The sequence below is a fragment of the Schistocerca serialis genome, chromosome 5 (assembly GCF_023864345.2).
Source record: "Schistocerca serialis cubense isolate TAMUIC-IGC-003099 chromosome 5, iqSchSeri2.2, whole genome shotgun sequence".
NCBI classification, from domain to species: domain Eukaryota; kingdom Metazoa; phylum Arthropoda; class Insecta; order Orthoptera; family Acrididae; genus Schistocerca; species Schistocerca serialis.
Genome location: NC_064642.1, coordinates 151218502 through 151236241, shown reverse-complemented (window position 1 = coordinate 151236241; position 17740 = coordinate 151218502).

Here is a 17740-nt window from a genome sequence, read left to right as displayed (position 1 = left end):
TGAACGCTAGTGTTGTGTAGAGAACAGTTCAGGCTATGATCTGTACTAATGCCGCTGTTATATGTTCATTATTAATTTTTTATGACACCTATGCATTACCTTTTGTTCCACCCTCGTATTTAAATAATCGTTTTCTAATCAATTTTTCATCAGGTAGTTGCAGTTCGTTTTGGAGAAATAATTGGGCATAAATGTACAGCTGCTATCTGACGAAGAGCCGGCCGCGGTGGTCTAGCGGTTCTAGGCGCTCAGTCCGGAACCGCGTGACTGCAACGGTCGCCGGTTCGAATCCTGCCTCGGGCATGGATGTGTGTGATGTCCTTAGGTTAGTTAGGTTTAAGTAGTTCTAGGTTCTAGGGGACTGATGACCACAGATGTTACGTCCCATAGTGCTCAGTGCCATTTGAACCATTTGAATCTGACGAAGAAGTGAAAACAGTCTGGCGACGGAGAAAATAAATGCTTAATATACTTCAGTGAATGGTAGCTGATCTTAGTAGAAACCCACGGTCACACTCAACGTGCCACCAGTCGAAAAAAAGTTACAGTAGGCCCTTATCCGATGACCTGTACAATCAAATCAAGTATTAAAAAATAAACTCACACTCTTTAGTCATACCGGAAACAGCATTAACGACCAGTGTTTCGTTACCAGAGATTGTCTAGCTTGAAAATAGGCTTACCTTACTTCTTATAGTGGGAACTAAGTTTTTCTTTTATTATCTCATCGACAACAGAGCCACAAGAGACAAAACTTTGGTCTGTATAAGAGTGACGAGAACCAGGGTATTTAACTCACATCGACATGAGTGGTGAAATGAGAAGGCCGTGTTGCAAGAACAAACGTGACATGCACCGATGCCATTTGCCTAATGATGGGAATACAGGACAACCGAATAAGGATGTCAACAGTTTTCCTCCGAAATACAGTTCCAGTTTCGTCTAACTACTGAGATGCATAACTGAGACGCAGATTCAGTCTTCTCGATGTTGTCTGTATTCAGAAGCCGAATTTAGAAAAGCAAAAACAACTCGTGTTATAAAAAGGATACAGCATTAAAAGCTTTGGTATATTATGGGATTTTCAAATACTTGTCAGCAGTTAGAACTTAAAGGGAATAGGTTATCCGTCTTGGGAAACGCATGAATCCAATTTGCGCAATACTGGAATAATAAAATTCCACCTAAAACAACACCATGATGTAGAATTTGTTGTGTTTCATGTTTAAAATTAGGTTTGGAACTTGTATTGAGAACAGAACAACCGAAATTTCCGTAGTCGATCAGCGTTTGCTTTAATGCTTAAAGGAGATGATTATCTCACAGCAACTGCTTCAGTGGCAGTTACGAAGTGAAGCGACAACTAAGCACCACCAGTTTCACGAAAGACATATATAATACACAAACAACAAAATACACATAGTGGAACCTACTCCAGAAAAGAAAGAGAGCCCTGTAACCAAAAAGCACGTTTTCCATTACGTTGTAGCTGCGAGACTTCAAGTTCGTCATTTAAGCTGCACGAGAGAACTGCAAAAGGAACAGTCATATCTGGCGAGCACTTAAATATTCACACAGTTCAGGAGCGCATAAATATGCAGAATAGAGCAGAAAAACCTCGTACCAAAAAAAAAAGAGGGAAAATGCGCGAAAGTTTTATACCGTATCAACAATTCAAATGACACGCAGACGCGCACGACTGAGTACGGGAAAGGAAAAAAAGTGAAAGAAACAGAAAAAAAGAGCGAGAAGATAGATGGGCGCTCTCGTTATTGACCATACACTGTGATGTTTATATCCTTCCTGTCGACTTCCAGGACCGCCATCATTCGACCGCTATCTCTGTCCATCGCCATATTTTATCGGGCGATTTGTTGGGGCGCGGGCCGAGCGGCGCGCATGCGCTGTGCCGGGCCGACGCCATGGCAGCCGGCGCGTCGCCTAGCAACGGCTTAGGAGCTGCGCGCGCCGCCACGCCGCGCCGCTCCGCCGAGGAATGCGGCCGCATCTCGCAGATCAATCACCGACCCGCGGCCAATCCAAGTCCGCCAGCGCTTTTGTCTGCCCACAGCTGTGCGCGCGTCCGCCGCTGCTTTACGGGCCGCGTCGCTGCCCCGACTGCCGCCCAGAAACTTTTATGACGCTCGTCCATCGCAATTTCATTACTGAACAGATTAGAGTAAAAATCCTGAAGGATCTTCAATATCCAGCTACCGTCCAGTACAGACGCGATCACTTTGAATACATTTTCGCCGGCAGATATATCTATTTTCTACCACTGTGCGAAATATTTCTGGCTCATGAAGCCTACCATTTAACATTTTTCATTTGGCTTTCTTTGTGTATACAAGGATCGGTCAACATCATACCAGCCTTAAGCAACTGACGATGCTAAACTTCCTAAAATCTGAGCCAGAAAATAAGGTAAGCCTTTCTTTGTTCAAAACTAAATTCTACATTAGATTTCTTCGTCAAGGTAAAGTCGTAAACACAATAATGCCAAGAAATTTGAACAACAGTTTGGTGTACAGAAAAATTTATCCTACAATCTAAGTAACGAGAAATTTGTTATGTTCTTTAATTTTTTTCTTTACGGTTCGAATTATCTAAGCTGACTGCAAAGTCGGAAACACAGCTGCAAAACTAATATTACTGATATAATGTATGCTCCTCAAGTTACTACTAGTAGGGAAAGGAACCGATTCGGCGCTAAATATTACTTAGTTCCACTCACGTACAGCTAGATAAAACGTGCTGCGTACATCATGTTGTGAGGTAAATTCTCTAACTTTGTGGTTGTCACGGAATGGCCGCAAGTGTGTGCAACAGACTTTTCCTACTAGAAAATCTCCTCAAAATTATCACTTTGCAGCACAGTAATAGGCAATGAAGGTTGCAAGTATATACAAGCAGTCTGGAAAAATGTAGAATCAGCGAAGATACCGGAGAACTAGATAAGAACAGCGTAAGCTACGATGTACTCCATGCTGAACAATGAATCTAGATAAAATGGTCGTTCACCCTATTAGAAACGCTGCCAGGGACGTAAAGTATTTTAAAATTCTTACAGCCACATAACCAACTCTACTGCAGTATTCACGACTTCAGCACTCTTGTGTTAGAATGATTTGATGAGAAAAAAAGTTCGTAACGAACTCGTGTGAAATAAATCTTTTCGAGGGACTTGGACTTCTGTCAGATGAAGGAAGGAAGTTAGTCGGCAAGCGACGTCAAAGAAAAATGGAGTATTTTCATTGAATATCCGCACTAGGGACATTCGTCACACACGATGCGGAGAGAGAGCATAGAATACCGATAAAGTGAAACTAACTTTGTTGATCTGGACTTTTCTTAATTTTCTGAATAGAAGAGCCTTAATGTTAGAGCAGTGGCAAGTGTAAACAAATTAATTCAATAATTAACTGGTTACTGGCCGAACTGGTTGACAAGTTCGTAAGAGACCGATAACTATTGGTTACAACCTCGACACCTAGATCCTTTATAGAGAGACTATTGACTTCATGTACAGCACGAAAAATGTTGTATGCCGAAATGTGAAACGAAAGAATACCGCGTCTAGTTCGAAACTTCTCCCACCTAAAAGTTTCACAGTGCCTCACAGATGTGCCGAAAATAAAAATAAGGACCTTTCTTCGCAAAAATAACTTTAGAGGTGGAGGAAGTTTTGATAAATTCATTGTAACACATCAGTAAAATTTTTGCTGTACTAACTAAATTATCAAATAATCCTTAACTGCTTTTTTAGAGCATTTTGCAAATACTTGCCCACGGGGATTCTTCAATGTGGCTCACATTTTTTATTCAGAACGTCCATGCCAGGCCGCTCGCAGGAAGAACTAATTACATCACTCACTTCATCCACACGTGACACACAAAATTTAGTTTTCACGATATTTCGAGATTTATTCTAACGTCACTTATTAAGCTTCTGATAAATATAACATCACGTATTTGTATTACATTCGTAAGTAATTTCACAATTCCATTGTACGTGTCACTCTAAAGTCGTAAAGTGGATTACTTTTTAATGACATTCATTATATGTCTGAATCGTGCAGTGCACTCGTACGATCAGAGAGTAAAAGAGGTATTTGCAATAGCGAACGGAAACTTTTATCAAACCCTTCCTCATTTTCCCTGCAGAACATCATAGTCATGAGCTGAGCTGCTCGTACATTTCAATTTCAAGTGATTTTCCAAGAACTTCACATTGTTTGCTGTTGAAGTCGTTGTCAGATGTTACTTTGGAACAAGTTTAACCATTTGGAACATAAGTTTTTAATGACAGTTGAAAAAAAGTGGATCGCTTGTTATACTCACACACTTATAAAACGCACAGCTGATTCGTTTAGCTTCTACAACGAGCGCTGCCATTACTTTTTAACGCGATTCTTTTAGGTTGCTTTGCTATCTGTCTGGTACCAATTTTGGAATAGATTTTAAATTAACTTCCCTATGAGCTACAGTCTCCAAATTTTAAATACAGCCCAGAACTGGATGACAATGATATATTAACTCACTATTTTGTAGGTCTGTTCGGTAGGGTGGGGGTGAAAAAGTTGGCTAATGCCTGACGTCTCTGCTGCCCTATAGGAACGGTGTGTTGTGTGGGTAGTATCGGAATGCATTCCAGGTGGTAAGCTAGAGGTGGTCATCGCTAAGCAGAGAGACACAAGAAGGAGAAGATGAACAGAGGGCGAGGAGGAAATGTGTGCAATATATGTAACTTACGCACATATTGTTGAAGTTGTGGGCAAAAAGCTAGTGTATATACAAGTAATTATTTAAATATAAAACGTAATCTCATCAAAACGTTTAAAATCCATTGAGGAATTCCACACCACAAGACTAAAAGCAAAAATATTTAAATAAAAATAAAATTTAAATGTTACATATTTCTAAATTACACCAAGAAGCATAATTTTTGTAGCCCCATACGGATAATTCTGTAAATTTGGGGTATGGGCCTAGGAGACATTGTTTTATACTTTTTGTTCAGCTTAAAAACGTGTTATATTAAAATTATAGTTTTTTAAAGCAATTGTTAACGTACGCGTTACTATCTGCCCCATTCTCACTGACTGTTAATGTAGTTTTGTCCTCACTGTACAAGACTCTCCCGGTGCTAATAAGCCCTACTCAAGGTTTGCAAGGAAAGTACGAATAAAATCTATTTTTTTGGTTTTTCGATTTATATCTGGACTTGAGCCAAATCGAGAGCGAGCTATGCTTTCTAGTACAGAAAACCTTAATGGCGTCGCAAGGAAGTGAATGTGTTTCCGAATATGTGAGCCGCTTCCAAGAAGTTAGAATGTGTTTTTAAGTGTCGTAATTCGTGATGGCAGCATGGCCAAGTGTCACATTAAAAGTTACAAAACGCTGCGTTCGACTCTGGTTAAGCCTAGACTTTTACCCTGGCACGTAAACTGACTTTAACTTTCGGATAAGTTTTGCCTGCGCGAAGTAGGCAACACTGTACTGTAATTTTATTTCACCATTCAGTTACAGCTGGCTGGATGAGCCTGTTATCATACCGCAGGAAAAGAATGGTGTGGCTTCTCCGTCTGCCTGTGGTGCTCAAATCAACCTTCGTCTTTCTACATGTTTTATTTCAACAACTCTATGTTGGCAGCTGGTAAACAGACAGTGGACGGGAGATTTGAGGTGGTGGGGGGGAGTAACCTTGGTCTGGTACTAATAATGATCATTTATGGTCAGTTGAACTTCTATTAAACTCAAATTTCGGCTGATGGCAGGATGAAAGTCTTACGTTTAACAATTTATCTGTATCAAATGTCGCCAGGGTAGATATTTCTGTTCACGTTGAGACACGAGGTTTGTAACACACTATTTCCCCGAAGATACTGTAGCAGGTTTGTAAGCCTCTATGCAGGATATATTTCGTGGGAGAGAACCGACATCAGCCGCACTAGGACACTGAAATAATTGAGTGGTGAAAGTTCGATATTTGTGCTGATGTCCTTAGGTTAGTTAGGTTTAAGTAGTTCTAAGTTATAGGGGACTGATGACCATAGCTGTTAAGTCCCATAGTGCTCAGAGCCATTTGAACCATTTTGCGTGTGTGTGTTTTGTTCTTAGCATAAGTTAGTTTAAGTAGTGCGTAAGTCTAGGGACCGATGACCTCAGCAGTTTGGTTCCTTAGGAATTCACACATATTTGAACATTTTTTTTGGAAAGCGTGGCCAGATAGCCGAAGCCGTTATGGTGACCGCTTGCTTAGAGAGGGAAATCCAGGTTAGAGTTCCAGTCCATTACAAATTTTCGGCTTTCGCCATTTAATTATTTCAATGTCCCTTTGCGGATAGTGTCGATGCCTCCCTCGAAGTATTGACATTCATCGCAACTGTAATAAAGCTGTAATGGCTACTCTGTCCGAGATGCCAGACAGAACGGACAACACATATGTACTATACACGGTGGTCCATTGATAGTGACCGGGCCAAATATCTCACGAAATAAGCATCAAACGAAAAAACTACAAACAACTAAACTCGTCTAGCTGGAAGGGGGAACCAGATGGCGCTATGGTTGGCCCGCTAGAAGGCGCTGCCATAGGTCAAACGGATATGAACTACCTTTTTTTATGGGAACCCCCATTTTTTATTAGATATTTGTGTAGTGCGTAAAGAAATATGAATGTTTTAGCTGGAGCACTTTTTTCGCTTTTCGATAGATGGTGCTGTAATAGTGACAAACGTATAAGTACGTGGTATCACGTAACATTACGCCATTGCGGACGGTATTTGCTTCGTGATACATTACCCGTGTTAAAATCGACCGTTTACCAATTGCGTAAAAGGTCGGTGTCGTGTTGATGTATGGCTGTTGTGATCAAAATATTCAAACGTACCTACGTTCTGTACTTTAATTTAATAAACCTACCTGTTACCAACTATTTATCTAAAATTGAGAGCCATATGTTTGTGACTATTACAGCGCCATCTATCACACAGCGAGAAAAGTGGTCCAACTAAAACATTCATATTTCTTTACGTACTTCACGAATAATAAAAAATGGGGGTTCCCATTTTTTTTAAAAAACGCAGTTCATATCCGTTCGACCTATGGCAGCGGCCTCTTGCGGGCCAACCATAGCGCCATCTGGTTTCCCCCTTCCAGCTAGACGAGTTTACTTCTTTGTAGTTTTCTCGTTTGATGCTTATTTCGTGAGATATTTGGCCCGGTCACGATCAATGGGCCACCCTGTATAGGATACGTACATAATAGCTGTCTACTATGGCGGTATTGCCCAGACAGCCATCACAATGATAAAAAGAAATATGCCATGTAAAATTCAGCTGTTACCCACCTCGCGACCCATTGCTCACCAGCAACTCATCACAGCTAAAAGCTCGTCATTGGACTACCCATCGCCGAAATTTTCTAGTCTAAAACAGTGGTATTGGATTGTAGGGAGGGAGATATTATGGTTCGGGCTGTGTAAGGAGGCGACATCTGGGAGGGACGGGTGGTAAGCGGGTGAGTACAGTGAGGAAGCGAGTTGAACTTACCGTTGTACTCTCCGGGGCTGCCGAGGAAGACGGACGAGTAGAGGACGCCGCGGCGCGCGTCGCTGGCGCGGGTGTCGGCCGGGCTGGGCCACTCGCGCCGCGGGCACCACTTGCCTGCAACACACGGCGAGAGACCGTCAGCTCACAGCCGCTCGCAGGGCACTGGGCGAGCGAGAGGCGCCACACACTGCTGCTGATCAGGCTCTCATTAAAGCTAAATACAGTGCCACTGCAAGGTAGTTAAATGCCGCGACAAAATGTGTCGTAGTAAAGCAACCAGTCCCTCCCCAGTATGTGGAGTTCCTCAAGGAACAGTTGTAGGCCCTTTGCTGTTATTAATCTACCGGGTGATCAAAAGGTCAGTTGTTGTTGTTGTGGTCTTCAGTCCTGAGACTGGTTTGATGCAGCTCTCCATGCTACTCTATCCTGTGCAAGCTTCTTCATCTCCCAGTACCTACTGCAACCTACATCCTTCTGAATCTGCTTAGTGTATTCATCTCTTGGTCTCCCTCTACGATTTTCACCCTCCACGCTGCCCCCCAAATACTAAATTGGTGATCCCTTGATGCCTCAACACATGTCCTACCAACTGATCCCTTCTTCTAGTCAAGTTGTGCCACAAACTTCTCTTCTCCCCAATCCTATTCAATACTTCCTCATTAGTTATGTGATCTACCCATTTAATCTTCAGCATTCTTCTGTAGCACCACATTTCAAAAGCTTCTATTCTCCTCTTGTGCAAACTATTTATCGTCCATGTTTCACTTCCATACATGGCTGCCGGCCGAAGTGGCCGTGCGGTTAAAGGCGCTGCAGTCTGGAACCGCAAGACCGCTACGGTCGCAGGTTCAAATCCTGCCTCGGGCATGGATGTTTGTGATGTCCTTAGGTTAGTTAGGTTTAACTAGTTCTAAGTTCTAGGGGACTAATGACCTCAGCAGTTGAGACCCATAGTGCTCAGAGCCATACATGGCTACACTCCATACAAATACTCTCAGAAATGACTTCCTGACACTTAAATCTATCCTCGATGTTAACAAATTTCTCGTCTTCAGAAACGCTTTCCTTGCCATTGCCAGTCTACATTTTACATCCTCCCTACTTCGACCATCATCAGTTATTTTGCTCCCAAAATAGCAAAACTCCTTTACTACTTTAAGTGTCTCATTTCCTAATCTAATTCCCTCAGCATCACCCGACTTAATTGGACTACATTCCATTATCCTCGTTTAGCTTTTGTTGATGTTCATCTTATACCCTCCTTTCATGACATTGTCCATTCCATTCAACTGCTCTTCCGTCCTTTGCTGTCTCTGACAGGATTAAAGTGTCATCGGCGAACCTCAAAGTTTTTATTTCTTCTCCATGGATTTTAATACCTACCCGAATTTTTCTTTTGTTTCCTTTACTGGTTGCTCAGTATACAGATTGAATAACACCGGGGAGAGGCTACAACCCTGTCTCACTCCCTTGCCAAGCAATGCTTCCCTTTCATGTCCCTCGACTCTTATAACTGCCATCTGGTTTCTGTACAAATTGTAAATAGCCTTTCGCTCCCTGTATTTTACCCCTGCCACCTTCAGAATTTGAAAGAGCGTATTCCAGTCAACATTGTCAAAAGCTTTCTCTAAGTCTACAAATGCTAGAAAAATAGGTTTGCCTTTCCTTAATTTAGCTTCTAAGATAAGTCGTAGGGTCAGTATAGCCTCACGTGTCCCAACATTTCTACGGAATCCAAACTGATCTTCCTCGAGGTCGGCTTCTACTAGATTTTCCATTCGTCTGTAAAGAATCCGCGTTAGTATTTTGCAGCCGTGACTTATTAAACTGATAGTTCGGTAAGTCAGTATAAATTTGAAAACTCAATAAACCACGGAATAATGCAGATAGAGAGGTAAAAATTGACACACATGCTTGGAATGACATGGGGTTTTATTAGAACAGAAAAAAGCACCCCATATTGCTAGACGCGTGGAATATCTCTTGCGCGCGTCGTTTGGTGATGATCGTGTACTCAGTCGCCACTTTCGTCATGCTTGACCTCCCAGGTCCCCAGATCACACTCCGTGCGATTATTGGCTTTGGGGTTACCTGAAGTCGCAAGTGTATCGTGATCGACCGACATCTCTAGGGATGCTGAAAGACAACATCCGACGTCAATGCCTCACCGTAACTCCGGACATGCTTTATAGTGCTGTTCACAACATTATTCCTCCACTACAGCTATTGTTGAGGAATGATGGTGGACATATTGAGCATTTCCTGTAAAGAACATCATCTTTGCTTTGTCTTACTTCGTTATGCTAACTATTGCTATTCTGATCACATGGAGCGCCATCTGTCGGACATTTTTTGAACGTTTGCATTTTTTGGTTCTAATAAAACCCCATGTCATTCCAAGCATGTGTGTCAATTTGTACCTCTCTATCTACATTATTCCGTGATTTATTCAGTTTTCAAATTTATACTGAATTTTTGATCACCCAGTATATATACGATTTAGGAGTCGATCTGGGCAGATGTGTTAGATTCTTTGCTGGTGATGCTGTCGTTTAGCGTCTAGTAAACTCGTTAGAAGACCAATGCGAAAGCGAATAGTCCACTTGGCGGAGCAATTATGACTGCGCAATATAGTGTATGCGTTTGCAGGAAGACCATTTGACGCAGAGAAGAAACAACTAATTCACTGAAGTGGGCACATACCAAGTACCAATTGGATAAATATCTGTACTTTTACCCGTAACTTCCTGTATATACTAGACGACTCTAGTAGCAACCTTAATGAAATGGTATTTCTTAGATTTTTTTGACACAGATATCGGCCAAGCAGTATTTATAGACTTCTCTGAACGAGAAGACAGTGAAAACCGGTATAGCCATTAAAAAATTTTGTGAAAACTGAGTAAAATAAACTTTATAGTGTCAAAAAACTGGACGACATTTGGATACACAGAACAAGACAATAGTTAAATGAGAGTGTAGAACCAATTTAAAGTATGATACGGAAAGAAGATTGAGATTATAAAGGTAATGGCACATTACCGGACACGTCTCAAGACGAAACCTTGTGTGTAACTTTAGTCTCTCCAGACAGTTATCTACGTTTCTTGAGACAGCCGTGGACCGGCTGATATTTTCGTGCTGTAAGACGGGGCCACGGAAAGAACAAGCAAGCAAAGTCGCTCATTCTGTCAGGGCTTTAAATTTTCGGCAAAAGAGTTTAGAGGCGCTTCTCTCGCCGGAAACATTCGGCAACAAGGACTTCCAACCGGAACACTCGGCGATTAAAAGTGCGTATAACCGTCTGCGCGGCGTTACGGCGGGGGCGTCGTTTTTGCGAGATTCGGCATCCAGCCGGGCGGGCAACATTAGTTTTGCTCGGTTTATTAAGCGCGAACAAGAAAGCGGCGGGCGCGGGCTGTTTCCGCTAATGTATGTACAGCGCCGGCGCCCGGGACTTGGCCGAATCCCGGCGTCCATTAACTTGGCGAGCGCTACCAACTTTGTGTCATTAGAGCGGGGGCCGCTTCCTACTAGCTAACCCGGCCGGCGGCGCTGCGCCGACGGACAAATAATGAAGCAGCGGCCGGCTCGCTTTCCTTCTGGCGGATCCTCCGCTGTGTTCTCTTCGTGGAAAATGCTCGCGTTGTTGGTGGCGCGGCCCTTTGTCGGAGGCGCACTGTTTGGAGGCGGAGTACACAGAGGCGGCCGCTCTCGTGTAAAAATAAAGCCGAGGCGTCGGCGTCGGCGTCGGCGTCGCCCGCGGGCGGGCGCGCTCTCCTGTCCTGTCGGGACGCCTACAGCGCGGCCGCGTCGCTCTGCGCACCACAGCACAACACAGTGCCGATTTGTTATTCGAGGGGAAACGCGCGGCGCCACAACACACCGCGCCTCTGACTTCTTAATATACTCGCGCGTCTCTCCGGGGAACAATGCCGCTCCTGTCACCGGCTGCCCGATGCTTTCTTCTCGATTTTTATGCGGCGACGTCTTCAGAAACCGATCCCTTCAACATCTCCTGGTCTAGCTGTCGGCTGCCGAGCACGTGTTCTGCTGTCGTGCGACTCGCTCGCTCTCTCTCTCTCTCTCTCTCTCGTGTGTGTGTGTGTGTGTGTGTGTGTGTGTGTGTGTGTAGCGTTAGCAAAAAGCACAGTGCTTCTTTCATGAATTTTCAGAATGAATCAGTAACTGTGACCTAATTGCTCGGTACATTAATACTGTGTGCAACATAGATACTCGGCCGGCCGATGTGGCCGAGCGGTTCTAGTCGCTACAGTCTGGAACCGCGCGACCGCTACTGTCGCAGTTTCGAATCCCGCCTCGGGCATGGATGTGTGTGATGTCCTTAGGTTAGTTAGGTTTAAGTAGTTCTAACTTCTAGGGGACTGATGACCTTAGAAGTTAAGTACCATAGTGCTCAGAGCCAACACAGATACTCGAGCCCGGAACCTGCTTTCCACGGGCAGTGCTCATCCGCACTCATAGTTTCAATTATACCAGTACCTCACTCCCAGCTGCGCAACGTCCTCCCGCGTATTTTGGCACTAGCAGTCCTGGAAGGAAGGATATTTCGGAGCAGTGGCTTACCGAAATGCCTAGGGGATTGCTTCCAGGATGTATCTTTTTCTCTGCATTGGACTGCGCGCCGTTTTCAAATTTTCTCGCTATTACATCAGGGCTCCACACAGGGACTCGAACCTAAAACTTTGTCTCGATATTTATATTTATTTACAGCACTTAATCCACAATGTTTGTTATTGAATGCTTAATAATAAGCCCACAACAAGTTGAGCCAATGAAGTAAAAAAGGATTTGGAAAGAAACAATATAAAAACTCAAGATATAAACGACAGAAAACTCTTTCGGAAAAAATTATTGAAAATGGAAGGATTCCAAGGCAGGGCAGCTAAAAAGACTGGTTCAGAATGAACTGAAGACAGAAAGAAAAAACATAGTGGACAGATGAAAGCCTACTGGAAGAAAAGAAAAGAACAAAGAATCAAGAACTGAAACTGGAACGTGGGTCTCAGATGGCCTATTCGCAGGAAAACAATAATAATAATAATAATAATAATAATGATACCGTATGCATCATTTACAACAACAAATTTTTTTAGATATTTAGCCAACTACTGCATGCATGCATCTATTTACGCCATATAAACATTCTACGGTCCGAACTACCGGCCCGTCGGAAGCCTCACGTAGACTTTCGGCACAATCAGGGATACGTCTGTTAGGACAGTCATTTACGACAAAAATCACTGAATATTACCACAGTCACACGTGCTGCTCGTGTAACAGCCCCTCTTGTGCACATTTTACAGGGGATTGACAAAAATACGGAAACACCAAAAACACAACACACTACCTTGCATAACAAGGTACAGGAAACCCGTCGGTATTCAAAACAGCTTCCAGTCCTCTCGGGATGAATAAATACGGAACTTGTTTCGTTTTAAGGGATCTTATACAATTCTTCCTGCAAAACAGTACAGAGTTCAGGTAACGACGATGGCGGTGGATAGCGGTCACGTACCCTTCTCTCCAAAGCAGACCACAGAGGCTCAATAATATTGATATATGGTGACTAGTGGGCAGGAAGATGCGACAATTCATCGTCGTGCTCACAAAACCAGTCCTGCTCGTTGCGAGCTGTGTGAACAGAAGCACTGCCGTCTTGGAACACAGCACCAAAGCGGGCAACAAACATCGTACCACTGGGTAGACATGAGTAGTCAATATTGACACACAATGCTCGGCAGTAATGCGGCCTTGCTGAATAACCGTGGGGTCCATGGAAAACCGCAATGTGGCTGCCCAAATCATACACATCCCAGCCATATTTCGCTCTTGGGAGGTAAACTCGGCCAGAAGCTAGAAACAGTCATCCGATCAAATGACTTTCTTCAATCGTTCAACAGTCAATGTTTTATGATTTAGGCACCACGTTTTCCTGTTACGAACATTTTCATCACTGATAAGTGGTTTTGGAATTTCAGCTCACCCTGCGATTCCCTACTTTTCGAGCTTCCTTTGGTGCAGACAGGGTTCGCGAGAGCTACTGCAATTCTGCTGTTACTTTTGCAGCTGTCGTCCCCTTACTTTTCGTCATAATCCTCTTCAGTGCCCGTCTGCCACAACCATTCAACACACATTTTCATTCGCGTTGTGACTTAGCGGACGATCTTTCTCCGCTTTTCCTGTGTGCGGTATAAACCTTCGATACCGTCCCTCTTCAAAGATCAAACACTTCAGTTACCTTGGTTACAGAATCAACCACCATACGAGGAACAATATTCCCACATTCGAATTCACTTATTTCCGACATAATGCACTCAAAAGCACACAGAATACTGCTCTGACACTTGCAACGTATTCAGGATGTATCACAGGTGTCGCTCGTGGTTAAATGCAATAGCGCAGCCTGCAGGCTTGGGTAGCACCTTCATACATGTTCGAGCACGCGTTTATCTCAGTGTTTCCGTATTTTTCTCCAACCCCGTATTTGCACATACCTTCTTCAGTCCGGAATATATTGTGCTGTACCCGCACCAAGTTTGTCAGTAAGTTCGTGGTTCCAAGTTTTCGTGGCCTACCACTAACGTTTCCACTCAGCGCTCTGGTTGAACCCAGCAGAGAGCATTTCGGCTCTTTCATATGCTGCACTTCCGTATTTGAGGTGTTTCCTAGGCAGCGAGAGTTAGTCTTCGAGATGCGGAATTGATTCATTGTTAGAAACTTGCTGACAATCACTGCAAAGAGTGGCCTTTCGACGAAGGCCAGCTGGACAGGTATTCGATAGTGTTAGTAACCAAGATGTAATTATAGATCTAACTGTGTCGCTAATTATGCTCAAACTTGCTCCTACGATTGATTAAATAGAGCAACAACGTGTTCCAGTCTCCTTGACGTATCTTGCAGATTGCTTCATGCAGTTACATTATCATAACAACTATTCCCAACTTCAGGGGAAGGCTGCAACTGTCGCCCACTAAATGACAAATAACACCCTATACGTGAACTGGCTACATTTTTATTTTTGGAAAACTATTGGCTGCATGTCACTTCTTTATAAAACTGCCTCTTTCGGTCAAATAGCAGACTATCCTCAAGAGTGAAGAGCAATATTAGCTGCAAGTCATGTCTGACGCCCGATCGTTGTTTGACACAACTTGTACATTTAGTACGGAAGTAATGGTTTACTACTATTGTGTCAAATCACGATTTTTAAGGAATATTAAAACCTGTACGCCATCGACCCTTTCGGATGTCCACCCTCCCTCATACTGAGATGGGCATTGTTTTTGCATTTCTAGTGTGTAAATCAGGATGCGATTTGGATCTTTCAGTGATTTAACAAAACGGTCTACTGAAGACCAGGGAGCAATACTCTCCAAACATGTAGTAACTAAATAAATAGCTGTAGTATTCCCAAGCAATGCTTTAGTGACACGTCTTTAAATATATTACAAGTTGTAACCGACAGTCGCCCGATCCATATAGACAACCTACATGTTTTTAAAATGGTCTTCTTCGGTGATACGAAAAAAGTTTGTTTAACTTAGCTAAGCGTGATTGACGAGCTTCCTCTCTAACGTCAAGATCTCAAATGGATAATCTACTTCAGAACAGTTTGTTGAAGAGTGGAAACGACTTACTCTATGTAAAGTACTATATCGTACTGTTCATTTTAGTTTCGCTGAAGTAACATGTTAAAATAATGATCCGCGTTCTCTGCCGTATGTGTTACTTTACTTGTAGTGTTCCAGCCGCCCGCCCCTCTCCTGTATCTTTGCTTTCTTAATAATATCGTTTTGTTCGTAAGTCAATTGTGAACGGCCGCGTGGAGTGGCCGCGTGGTTAGAGGCGCCATGTCACGAATTGCGCGTCCTCTCTTGGTCCCTTAGGAATTCATACGTTTTCTAGTATCAACATAATTTCTTTTGCTTGAGTGATGGCAAGAGCTAGTACTGTAGTCATGTTTTAAGTTCAGAAGGTATACCGGATAATACTGCGTAGGCGTCTTTCTCTGGGCAGACATCTGCAAGCGATCTGTAACTGACGGGGAAGAGGGTGGGGAGAGGGGAGGGGGGATACAGTTTACACCAAGTAAAGTCTGTCATTGCTGGTGAAAGCGCACACGCGGCTATGGTCACGCAACTTGATGGTGATGTCCTCACCATTTCATCATCATCATTCGTGACAGTGGCCAGATTGGACGACACAAACACCCAGTGCCCGGGCAGAGAAAATCCCCAACCCGGCCGGGAATCGAACCCGGGACCCCGTGATCTAGAGGCAGCAACGCTTGCCACTAGACCACGGGCCGCGAACTGGTTACGTAACGCGAATGACCAATCCTCTTCCGTAAGGCTTGATTCTTCTTTTTACCTAAGTTAATTGCGTCGAAATTTCCTATTTGTCCTTTGAGCTCGTTAAGTAGCGTGCCAAAACACCCTATATAACTTAATCCTTAATGTTAGTTATCTGAGAACTTCGTTGGAAATAAGGTATTCATTATTCTCACGCCGACAGGCTTCTCCTGTAAATAAGAGCTTCCGTTTCCCTGCCAACACAAGTAAAAATAACTGAGATACAGCCACGTATTTCCCTTGTTTTGTTTCTTCTCTCCTTAAATAGTTTACAAGTTATGTCATCACGGTTATTCACTTACTGTAACATTTGCCCACCCAATAACTTCACGTTGGAGAAATTCAGTACCAGGTTATATAAATAGCCTGATAAGGTGTGGACAGCGTTTCCTGACTGCTCACCGTCACTTACCATTGATTCCACGATCGTTGCATCGGTCATTACTAGTACTCTGCTTACCAGCATGCTATCCATAGGCTAGACGATGAGGGTGTAAAATACGATAAGCACGTGGTAGAATGCAGTAACATATTCAACCAGGGAGGTATGGTACCTGACTAAGGAACGTCAAAGAATTCATTTTATATTATTTGAACTACTGTAACCATATGATTCAGCAGAAATGTGTTCAGTTATATGCAAAGTAACTGTTTCAAGATTTTGTGTGTGTCAACAGAGTGGCTGTTCTCATACTGAGAATTTGTGTATAGCCAGCAGCGTTCGATCACGCAGTGTTTCCTCTCTGCAGGCTACGCAAAGTCTCTATTACAATTATTTTCTTTTTATTGAATGTAATCCTGCGCTCTCCGTGATTCTATGTACCTATGCACTTAGAAACGCCATACGAGGCCCGAAATGGCCACTCGTGCACATACAATTAAAAGACTATCTACAGAGTAATGAACAGCTAAATGAAAACGTTGACATTAATCTTAGTCGGTATTATCTTTCCAGTACTGATTTTTCTTCAGTTAATGCTGGCGCTCCTTTCGTCTTCTTAACAATCTCACAAAATCTGTGATTTACTGATGACGTTCCGCGATTAAAGCTGCAAAAGCCTGGCGAACTCGGCAGTAACGAGATTGTAAACAAAGGGAGAAGGTATAAAAAAATTGGAAAAGGGAAAATGAATGAGCGAAGGTGGCTTGCAGCTTGCTTGTACAGATATCAAACCCAAAGGCAGCTTCAATCTGCACATTTTGCTAGGGGGTTTGAGACGATCAGTGAGAGTGAAAGACAAAGCTCAGGGTTAGAACCTGAGGAGTATACACACTGTTTACATCTCAAAGAAGTTTGCTTCAGCATGCAGTCCGTCACAGTGTACTGGGATCACATTTAGTGCAGGTGGCTTGCAAACGTCCCGTTAACTTTGACTGTAACTGAATCAACACCCACAGGCGGGTGATCTACGTTCGTGTGGTATCCGGGCCAGAACAAGCGGTGGGTCGCGAAACGGGCAGAATACACCCCGACGGCACAGGTTCTGCGCAACCCGTAATCAATACAAAGACGCGTCCGTCCCATAAATCTATAATAGCTCTCGTACCCTACACTCAAAAAAGCGTGGTAACAATTTGTGAGGACGAGGGAAAATTTATTGGTTTTTAAATCGCAATTTCTCGCGGGCGAGCGGACTGTGGCATGGCCGTGGAGGGCGGGAACTGGGGTGTAGGAGTGGGTGAGCAGGGGGGGGGGGGGGACCGAGGGGAGGGGAAGGATGATTTACGGTGCGAGCAGAGCGTGTTACGATGATGTCTGGCGCTTGGTCTGCGGCTCGACGGCAAGATCTGCGGTAACAGAGGTGATGCAGG